The 10,831-nt window shown below is 40.4% G+C and overlaps 8 non-coding genes across 8 annotated transcripts; all 8 read left to right on the forward strand.

Annotated features, from left to right (window-relative positions):
- The first annotated feature begins 7,027 nt into the window (after positions 1–7,027).
- Positions 7,028–7,100, forward strand: trnaf-gaa. Its single transcript has one exon. It is a non-coding gene; the product is annotated as a tRNA-Phe (tRNA).
- Positions 7,101–7,520: 420 nt separating this feature from the next.
- trnaf-gaa lies at positions 7,521–7,593 on the forward strand. The gene has a single exon. It is a non-coding gene; the product is annotated as a tRNA-Phe (tRNA).
- Positions 7,594–8,132: 539 nt separating this feature from the next.
- trnaf-gaa lies at positions 8,133–8,205 on the forward strand. The gene has a single exon. It is a non-coding gene; the product is annotated as a tRNA-Phe (tRNA).
- A 282-nt stretch (positions 8,206–8,487) lies between these two features.
- On the forward strand, positions 8,488–8,560 carry trnaf-gaa. Its single transcript has one exon. It is a non-coding gene; the product is annotated as a tRNA-Phe (tRNA).
- A 442-nt stretch (positions 8,561–9,002) lies between these two features.
- Positions 9,003–9,075, forward strand: trnaf-gaa. The gene has a single exon. It is a non-coding gene; the product is annotated as a tRNA-Phe (tRNA).
- Positions 9,076–9,357: 282 nt separating this feature from the next.
- On the forward strand, positions 9,358–9,430 carry trnaf-gaa. Its single transcript has one exon. It is a non-coding gene; the product is annotated as a tRNA-Phe (tRNA).
- Positions 9,431–9,868: 438 nt separating this feature from the next.
- Positions 9,869–9,941, forward strand: trnaf-gaa. Its single transcript has one exon. It is a non-coding gene; the product is annotated as a tRNA-Phe (tRNA).
- A 440-nt stretch (positions 9,942–10,381) lies between these two features.
- trnaf-gaa lies at positions 10,382–10,454 on the forward strand. The gene has a single exon. It is a non-coding gene; the product is annotated as a tRNA-Phe (tRNA).
- The last annotated feature ends 377 nt before the right edge of the window (positions 10,455–10,831 follow it).

The following is a 10,831-nucleotide window of genomic DNA, read 5'->3' on the forward strand; positions in this document are numbered from 1 at the left end:
GCCATAACTCAAGACTTCACACAGCAATTATGATTTTCACACAAATGGTTCATATTTTATATGACTCTGGATAAACTGGGATGTAACCTAAAACTAGTGCCAGAGGCATACAACCGCATGTGTTTTATTTGTTGTTTGTTCCAATAAAGCTAACGTTAATGTGATGCACCCAAGTCTCTTACTAAAGCAGTCTAGTTGCATTGTTTGTAACATAGGCACCAGGTTTTGGCAAGTAAAAGGCAGGCATGGAATAAAATAGACTCTGGTACTTCTATATCTGCATTTTTTTTTTTGAGTATTCATTTAAAATTATGTTACTTCAATTAAACTGTACATGTAAAGCCAAACTAGGAACAAGAGTTTAAAATTAGCCACAGCTAAAGACTGTGCAACACATAAGTGTCATGCTCTGTATTGTAACTATTAAATAAATAAATAAACTAAACTAAAAAAGAGAATATATTTCTTTCAACAGAGGCAGTTTTATTTTGTTTTGAGTTGTTTAGATTTCAGTGTGAAGTGAAAGTTTAGAGTTTGCATGTAGGGGTTAATTTTGTGCATATTTTTGCTTTGAACTGGTTTGAGGTGGCAGCTAAAAACAGCTTTGGAAGCTGCTCAGGGTAAAACTGAAGTCATGATTTCAAAAAATGGTGCCGATAACAGCTTCAATATGTACAACCTTCAGCTTTCATGTTGACAACATAAATACTTTGGTTGTCAACACTGGTGCACGGCGCCATATCAGCTTCTAATCCACGCTTGTCGTCTCTGATAAGATAGAGCATTGTGAATTTCTGACAATGGGATGCGGCTTCTTAGAGAGACAACAGCCTGCAACAACAGTGTTTGGTACACAAGATGTAACATGAGCTGTCACCGTGTCAGGAGCCAGGTAGCCTGCTGAATCTTCCTGAAATACTAGTTCCCTAACCAGCTCATTGGTATGACACAGGCTGTCTTTGCCTCATGCCCTCTGCTGTGCTCTTTCCAGGCAGCCTGATTATGTAAGCTGTTATCCAATCGAAGCCTGTCTGGATCGCACAGTCCTCTGTGTGCCTGTTTGTTTGCATAGTATATAGCTGAGAGCAGTACAAAGAAACCTGGATATTTGAAAGAGTTTTATGTAACTAAAAGCCACACAGTGTGCCATCACAATACCTGCATGCAGTGACTGCAAATACACTTGGCACTGATGTAAGGTGAGAGACAACGCGCAGTATAATCATAGATGTGACAGTTTGGGTATACAAATGATCCATGTGGGTGTTATTGACCAAGCTTGATTCAGAAAACCACCCGCTGCTCTGATTCTCATGAAAGCCTGAGTGTGCTGTACTTGCAGAGATGATCGAATTGGGATGAAAGCCAAATAGTGGGTAGAGAGTGAATGGCAGGTTCCCACTCAAAGAGCATAATGTCCACCTTTAGAGGCGCGAGAGGGAATGCTCAGTTACACTTGAAATGTTGAATGCCTTCTTACAAGTAGGTATGAACCACGATTACTGGTAAAAGTGCAAACTCACAAGGGGACAGCTAAAGGCCACAGTGCACATATGGCCCATTTCTGCCGCCAAAGAGCCCCAGGATCTAAGCAGATCCACTAGAGCAGATATGTAGTTGGTTTATTTTTTTTTTTTTAAATGACAATACAGGATCCTTACAGTCTTCTTTATTTACTGCTAATCTTTTAAAATGTGTGCCATTACCCATATTTGTGCAGCTGTATTTGTTTAAATGTATTCCCCAAATAACCCAGACCCTACTACCAAGCCACAGGAGCTAAACTGAAAGCTTATTACACCTAAATTAGCATCTATAAGCAGGTTGTTTTACACTTAAAAAAAAAAAAAAAGCAACTGATTCCCAATACAGAAATGTAATATATAACATATATGTTCCCATATCAAGCCTGATGTTGCTCTATATGTCACCTATAAGGTGAAATATTATCAGACATATACATGGTGGCCAAATGACCTAGACGTTGCTTCACTCTAACCAAGCACATATAACTGTTTAGTACTCACAATAGCTGCAGGTCAGTCACACAATCCTAGTGTTGGATCTCCTGGGCTGACCGTGGCGGGCTGATGGCCTGACCGTGGTGAGCTGATGACTGACCGTGGCGGGCTGATGGCCTGACCGTGGCGGGATGATGGACTGACCGTGGCGGGATGGTGGACTGACCGCGTCCGGCTGACAGGGGAGTCCTCTCTCTCCATCCCACGTCGTCGTTAAAGAAGCTACCAGGATTCACTTGGCTACCCGCAGCTGGCTGGTGGCACTGATTGTCTCTAGTGATCCAAAGAAACTTCCAGACTTTATCCGAGACACTTGCAGTCTGTCTGCGCAGTTTAGAATAGCTAACTTAGCTAGCTAGCTTGAAAGGCTAACAATAACACAGTATCGTCTAGCGCGCCTATTACTGAACTTTTCACAGTAGACGTACAAATGTTCACTGGTTAGCAGTCTTGTGCTCTGATGTGTCCATCGCATTAACTGGCACACCACACTTTCACCCTGTTTTACAAGAGTTTTCAGTCTTTTCTCTCCTCACTCTTCCTCCGAGCATCGCTAACCACCTTTAGCTCACTTTGTTTTTTCCGCTCGACCCCTCGTCGACCTCGTCAGGTCCCGCCCCCCAGCCAATCACGATGCAGGAAAAATGACATGACAACCAACCACATACGGTAAAATCCAACATAATAGGTTGCACTATTAGCTCCACATTCTCACTCCTGTAATGTATAATGCAAACAACCTAAACCTATTTAAAGTGGCAGAAATGTTTATATAGAACTGAACGTGTTAATAATGGCCACAACATATTTATTCTGAGTAGGAAAAGAAAATTAGTTAAAATTAATTAAGATATACTGTTATTTATGGACAGTTTAAATTGCCCTGGGCCAACATGTAAATATATTAAAAATATGATAATTTTTTAGAGGGTATACCATGTTGCACACATATCTTAGTATATAAAGACATAAATAACCATGTATTTATATAAGAAATTCTGTATGGTTTTATATGTCCTCCCATTCTGGGAAAGTGGTCTCTGTCATTTCGACCATACTGTATATAATATCAACATATATTGACAGGCTTGGGGATGGATGTACATATATGTAACATATGTCTTCAATATAAGCATACATACAAAAAAATACACATTTGTATGGGTTATATATCAATGTATGAAGTTTTTCCAATTTCTAATAGGTTTCATATATAATTTTTACATGTATGTTTTTCTTTTATATATGCATATAAACACACACACACAGATTCAAACAGCGAGCTGTTAGCTGCCATGTAAACTAGTAAAATGGATCTGTCTGTCTAATCCTCGGGTTGGTGCTCCTGTAAGTGCTCCTGAGATGCTTTGGCTGTTGATTGTGGGTTTTTAGAACGTATTCCCCGAACGAGCTCACTGCCAGTGGAAGATGTACCCTCTGTGTTTCTGGTTTAACAGCACCATGCTGGTCAGGTTTCAGGTCTGTAAACAGTGTTTGTGCTCTGAAAGACGTCACAGCACTGACAAGGGATGAAAATTGACGTGTTCACCCGAGTGTTTACTGCTGATCACCAGTGACCACTACAGAGTCATTTGACCTGGGAGTGAATGCAGATTGAACCCTTTCACACTGACGACAAAAGCCCAATGTTAGTGGGTGTTAGAGTTGTCCAGAGGTGTCCAGAGTTAAAGGGGCTTAAGAAACTAAAAATTCCTTGTGTGCATTCCTCCCATCACAAATTCTTGCCTCCAGGAACAGGGACTTTTTTGGGGCCAAGAACTAAATTTAGATTCTGGTTCCCATGGTCAAAATGCAGATAAGATTCCTGGGTTCTTGAAATGGTCCCAGGGCTCCTGGAAAGGTTCCTGTGGTAGAAATGAGACCTGCAGAGGTGAAGAGGGAGAAGATTTTATCTTCAAGACCAGTCAGTGACATTAAGGGCTGCTATCACGACTTATAGTTCCTGGGTCATCAGAAAACAGTATCTCCAGCTGGGGCACCCCAGTGGCTCACCTAGAGCGCGTACCACTTAGGTTCAGTCCTTACTCCAGGGGCAATGGGTTTAAGTCAGACCCATGGCCTTTTTGCTGCGTGTCATCCCCAACTTTCCTGTCACTCTCTCACTGTCCCTATCCAATTAAAGGCAAAAAATAACTTAACGGTACCTGCAGAACACTGATAATTTTGGGGCCAGGAACTACAGCCCAGAGCTAAAGGGATTAGTATCAAATGAAGCGCTTGTTGGATGGTCGAATGTCATCTGCAACCCTCTCTTTTTAACATTTCTGACCTCAAAATCGAAGCGAGGCTGTGTCCAACAATTTTTGTAACTTTCTGAAACAGACAATTTGACAATTATCCACTAAATGCAGTGATTGTTTTGCTGCATTCAGACTGACTCCTGAAGGAATCCCTTTGTGACTCTAACCTTTGTACTCTTAATCACCGGGCATGGTTTGCACAGATAGGAATGAGAATTCAGTCCTGCCCCTCTAGTTGCTCCTGGCAATGTAAAACAAGTTGATCCTACTCATTTTAGTATTGATTCTGCTGGTGCGTCTTCTAGAGAAAATTGTTCCAACTGCTTGATTATTGCAGTGAGTCTGTGTTCATTTAGTCATGAGGTGCGAAAAGGAACAGCTGATTCTGTAATCAGAGTCACACAGTGCTGGATCAATATGGTTCAAGACACATTGCAGCAGAATATGGCTCTGCTAACTCCAAGCCCACTCGCCAGGGCCATGCTTCATAATCAACTGCTCAAATCACAGGAGATGTTGGTTTTTATTTTTGCTCTTCTATTAAAAGGGCCTCAATGGCCAGCAATCATTTTTAGCGTTCACTGTATCCTGTGTGAAATGGACATAAAATAAGGATGAGCAGCTGCTGGCATCAAAAGGTATCAGTCAAATGGAGCAGAGAGACTAAAATAAAAGGACAGTGGAATGAGGACAGTAGGATCTTTGCTGCCTTTCTCTCTGGTCTCTGTCAGTTCAGTCAGCTGTGATTTCCATATCAATATTTGAGTGACACTGAATAATTTAGAGGCGTGCAGTGACACAACGGGATGCAAGGCTGAGTGGCGCCCTGCCACCGCTCTTATTGTTTGTGTGTGTCTATGTGTGTGAGTGTGTGTGTGTTTGTGTGTGTGTGTGTGTGTGTGTGTGTGTGTATCTCCGTTTTGCCGGTTGCATTTAGAATATATATTTGGAAGTCAACTGACAGAAATTGAAAAAGCAATCATGTATGTATGTGTCAGCACTGGTAGAATAGGCTCTCAAATGGCCTGCCAAGGAGCCATTTGCTTCCATGAGAGCCGCTCTGACTAATACAACTCAACAGCTCAAGGAACAGTCATGGGTAATATTTATAAACCAAACACTCGTAGGATGATTGATGACATCTGAGCACAACTTATTTTCCATAGTATTGCGTAGAACATTCATAGAGTAGAGGAAGGAAAACATGCCACAGAAATAGCATCCTATTTTCTTTTTTTTTTTAATAGAATACAAAGATGATATATCGTAGGTATGTGTGATTTTGTCAGCGTGTAGAGAACATACACACGTATGCTCTGCCAGAGATCTTCTGGGATTAGTGAAAGTACAGGACCAGTCATATTTTTAGTTGTCAGACTGTAACACTGTATTTCACTTTGGGTGACAATTACATAAAACACATTGAACACATTTTAAAACTTAGTTAATGTCATGTTGGTCACAACAGCCAACATTTACTGTCTGATTTATTCTTTGTAAGTACACTTAAAGCGACTATCTTCAACGTTCTACTTTGTTCCAACTTAAAAAAAAACATTTTTTCATTTTAATTATAATTATGAACATTCAGGACTAAACTTTAAGCAGGGGAAGCTTAATTTTTCTTCTTGGTTTGACGGTGCAGAGATCACTTGTCGATTCACCATCTGTCTCTTGACTCTTTCCTTTTAACTCTTAAATCAAAGTGATAGGCCTTAATATGAGAAAAAAGAAAACAATGAAAGGAATTTGTAAATGTTTGTTTTTTAGGTTTTTAAAAATCATTTCATTTTAAAACATTGTTTTAAAAGCTTGTTCATCGAGCCCACAGGCTGCCAACAACCTCTCTAGACAATGCTCTAACAACTTTCAGGGTAACCCTCAGCAGTACCTCACATGGGGATTGACATGAACCAGCCAGTCAAAACTGTTGCCCCTCACCTTTTAAAGCTGATTGCCACAGGTGCATATTCAATTATATACATATGAAATCATCATCATCATTATATGATTCACTTTTACATCAGTCACGTCAGTTCATTTATATGCCATATAAGCACATACAGTATAAGCAAAGCACACACACGCCTAATAGGTCAGCTGCCTATTCATTATGAGTTATTAGATTATGATTGACTCTCTTGTTTTGCTGCGTTTTAAGATGCTTTTTATGAGGAAGTAACAAACTGTGATTCACAGCTCAGCTGACAACGGCGCTTAGTCACCAGTGAGGCATGTTGGAAGCATTGGCTTTATTCGGCCTCTCTGCATTTCACTTCATCCCATTTTAACTGTGGTTCTTTGTACAAATGAGTACAACATACTAATTCTGTACTAATGTACTAATTCTGGCCCCAGTCAACAGATGACTGTTAAATTACTAAAATATACACTTATTTGTGTACTTTCCTTTAAGTCCATATCCATGAAGAAATCAGAAATAACAAAAAAAACAACTCATCCAAGATCCAGATGCCATTGGATTGTAACTCACTCATATTCCTTTCATCCTTGGTGCTGGACTCTGGTAGTTTTAATATACAGTTTTAATATACCAAAGTATTGACAGATGGCTATCCTCTTGTGAAGTATCCAACATTACTGGACACCTCACGAGAGGGTGAAGAGCAGCACATATTAAATGACTTCCGACCCTAAAGATACCTGGATGAGAGGAGTAATTCTCGACGTTTGGAAAAGTGATTGTGTTTTGAACCTCAAAGCCTCCCCAAATCCTTTTTTCATGCCGAAATAGCTCAGTTGGGAGAGCGTTAGACTGAAGATCTAAAGGTCCCTGGTTCGATCCCGGGTTTCGGCAGGTGATGCCCAGTGTTTTCATGACACATTACCTTGATGGTTAGAGATGTTGACTTGTATTTCTCTGGGACCCTTGTCTGGTGAGTTTCCTACATGTGTTCATACATAATCTGTCACTACAGTCAGCTCATCAAGATATAACTTGTGCATCTGCCTATAAGTCATCCTGTAGCCTTTTTATTTCCATCACCTTCTTGAGCATATCACTTGTTTGCTAATTACAACCTTGGTGTATTCATGTAGCATCTATAGTTTCTATAGTTAGCTCATCAAGATACAACTTGTGAAAGTGTCTTCCTGTGCACCTTGTATTTCCATCACCTGTTTGCTCTACAACTACTGCTGCAGAAAGTTCTAACCTTGGTGTTTGGAAAAGTGATTGTGTTTTGGACCTCAAACCCTCCCAAAATCCTGTTTTCATGCCGAAATAGCTCAGTTGGGAGAGCGTTAGACTGAAGATCTAAAGGTCCCTGGTTCGATCCCGGGTTTCGGCAGCTGATTATGACTAGTGTTTTCATGACCCATTACCTTGATGGTTAGAAATATTGACTTGTATCTCTCTGGGACCCTTGTCTGGTGAGTTTCCTACATGTGTTCATACATAATCTGTCACTACAGTCAGCTCATCAAGATACAACTTGTGCATCTGCCTATAAGTCATCCTGTAGCCTTTTTATTTCCATCACCTTCTTGAGCATATCACTTGTTTGTTAATTACAACCTTGGTGTATTCATGTAGCATCTATAGTTTCTATAGTTAGCTCATCAAGATACAACTTGTGAAAGTGTCTTCCTGTGGACCTTGTATTTCCATCACCTGTTTGCTCTACAACTACTGCTGCAGAAAGTTCTAACCTTGGTATGGTTGTAACCTTGGTAGCAGCACCTCTTGATTTCCCCATAACTAAAGAGCGATGAACTTCTCCAGATGAACTTAATTGCTCTTTTTGCTCATTTCAAAGAAAAAGAATAGAAGGTAACTCTTGTGGTATGTGAAATGTTTACTGAAAGATCTGTATGTTTGCCTCATCAAGCCGAAATAGCTCAGTTGGGAGAGCATTAGACTGAAGATCTAAAGGTCCCTGGTTTGATCCCGGGTTTCGGCAGGTGATGGCCACTGTCTTCATGACACATTACCTTGATGGTTAGAAATGTTGACATGTATCTCTCTGGGACCCTTGTCTGGTGAGTTTCCTACATGTATTCATATATAATCTGTTACTACAATAGACTCATCAAGATACAACTTGTGAATCTGTCTACAAGTCGTCCTGTAGCCCTTTATTTGTGTATTTATTTTGTTATTTGTATATGTTTACTGAACAATCTGTATGTTTGGCTCATCATGTGTTTGGCAGTCTATAGCCTCCATACTAACAACAAAGCATGCCGAAATAGCTCAGTTGGGAGAGCGTTAGACTGAAGATCTAAAGGTCCCTGGTTCGATCCCGGGTTTCGGCAGCTGATGGCCAGTGTTTTCATGACACATTACCTTGATGGTTAGAGATGTTGACTTGTATCTCTCTGGGACCCTTGTCTGGTGAGTTTCCTACATGTATTCATATATAATCTGTCACTACAGTCAGCTCATCAAGATGCAACTTGTGAATCTACCTGCAAGTCTTCCTGTAGCCCTTTATTTCCATCACCTTCTTGAGCATATCGCTTGTTTGCTAATTACAACCTTGGTGTGGTTGTAAACTTGGTAGCAGCAACTCTTGATTTCCCCATAACTAAAGAGCGATGAACTTCTCCAGATGAACTTAATTGCTCTTTTTGCTCATTTAAAAGAAAAACAATAGGAAGCAACTCTTGTGGTATGTGACATGTTTACTGAATGATCTGTATGTTTGGCTCATCATGTGTTTGGCAGTCTATAGCCTCCATACTAACAACAAAGCATGCCGAAATAGCTCAGTTGGGAGAGCGTTAGACTGAAGATCTAAAGGTCCCTGGTTCGATCCCGGGTTTCGGCAGGTGATGCCCAGTGTTTTCATGACACATTACCTTGATGGTTAGAGATGTTGACTTGTATTTCTCTGGGACCCTTGTCTGGTGAGTTTCCTACATGTATTCATATATAATCTGTCACTACAATAGACTCATCAAGATACAACTTGTGAATCTGTCTACAAGTCGTCCTGTAGCCCTTTATTTGTGTGTTTATTTTGTTATTTGTATATGTTTACTGATCAATCTGTATGTTTGGTTCATCATGTGTATGGCACTCTATAGACTCCATAGTGGAATATAAGCATGCCGAAATAGCTCAGTTGGGAGAGCGTTAGACTGAAGATCTAAAGGTCCCTGGTTCGATCCCGGGTTTCGGCAGCTGATGGTCAGTGTTTTCATGACACATTACCTTGATGGTTAGAGATGTTGACTTGTATCACTGTGGGGCTCTTGTCTGGTGAGTTTCCTACATGTATTCATGTAGCATCTCTATCTATAGTTAGCTCGTCAAGATACAACTTGTGAAAGTGTCTTCCTGTGGACCTTGTATTTCCATCACCTGTTTGCTCTACAACTACTGCTGCAGAAAGTTCTAACCTTGGTATGGTTGTAACCTTGGTAGCAGCACCTCTTGATTTCCCCATAACTAAAGAGCGATGAACTTCTCCAGATGAACTTAATTGCTCTTTTTGCTCATTTAAAAGAAAAACAATAGGAAGCAACTCTTGTGGTATGTGACATGTTTACTGAATGATCTGTATGTTTGGCTCATCATGTGTTTGGCAGTCTATAGCCTCCATACTAACAACAAAGCATGCCGAAATAGCTCAGTTGGGAGAGCGTTAGACTGAAGATCTAAAGGTCCCTGGTTCGATCCCGGGTTTCGGCAGCTGATGGCCAGTGTTTTCATGACACATTACCTTGATGGTTAGAGATGTTGACTTGTATCTCTCTGGGACCCTTGTTTGGTGAGTTTCCTACATGTATTCATATATAATCTGTCACTACAGTCAGCTCATCAAGATATAACTTGTGAATCTGTCTACAAGTCTTCCTGTAGGCCTTTATTTCCATCACCTTCTTGAGCATATCACTTGTTTTGCTAATTACAACCTTGGTGTGGTTGTAACCTTGGTAGCAGCGACTCTTGATTTCGCCATAACTAAAGAGCGACGAACATTTCCAGATGAACTTAATTGCTCTTTTTGCTCATTTAAAAAAAATATTGGAGGTAACTCTTGTGGTATGTGACATGTTTACTGAATGATCTGTATGTTTGGCTCATCATGTGTTTGGCAGTCTATAGCCTCCATACTAACAACAAAGCATGCCGAAATAGCTCAGTTGGGAGAGCGTTAGACTGAAGATCTAAAGGTCCCTGGTTCGATCCCGGGTTTCGGCAGGTGATGGCCAGTGTTTTCATGACACATTACCTTGATGGTTAGAAATGTTGACTTGTATCTCTCTGGGACCCTTGTTTGGTGAGTTTCCTACATGTATTCATATATAATCTGTCACTACAGTCAGCTCATCAAGATATAACTTGTGAATCTGTCTACAAGTCTTCCTGTATCCCTTTATTTCCATCACCTTCTTGAGCATATCACTTGTTTGCTAATTACAACCTTGGTGTGGTTGTAACCTTGGTAGCAGCAACTCTGGATTTCCCCATAACTAAAGAGCGATGAACTTTTCCAGATGAACTTAATTGCTCTTTTTGCTCATTTAAAAGAAAAAAAATAGAAGGTAACTCTTGTGGTATGTGACGTGTTTACTGAA

The sequence above is a fragment of the Seriola dumerili genome, unplaced genomic scaffold, assembly GCF_002260705.1.
Source record: "Seriola dumerili isolate Sdu_G_001 unplaced genomic scaffold, Sdu_1.0 BDQW01000273.1, whole genome shotgun sequence".
Lineage (NCBI taxonomy): Eukaryota > Metazoa > Chordata > Actinopteri > Carangiformes > Carangidae > Seriola > Seriola dumerili.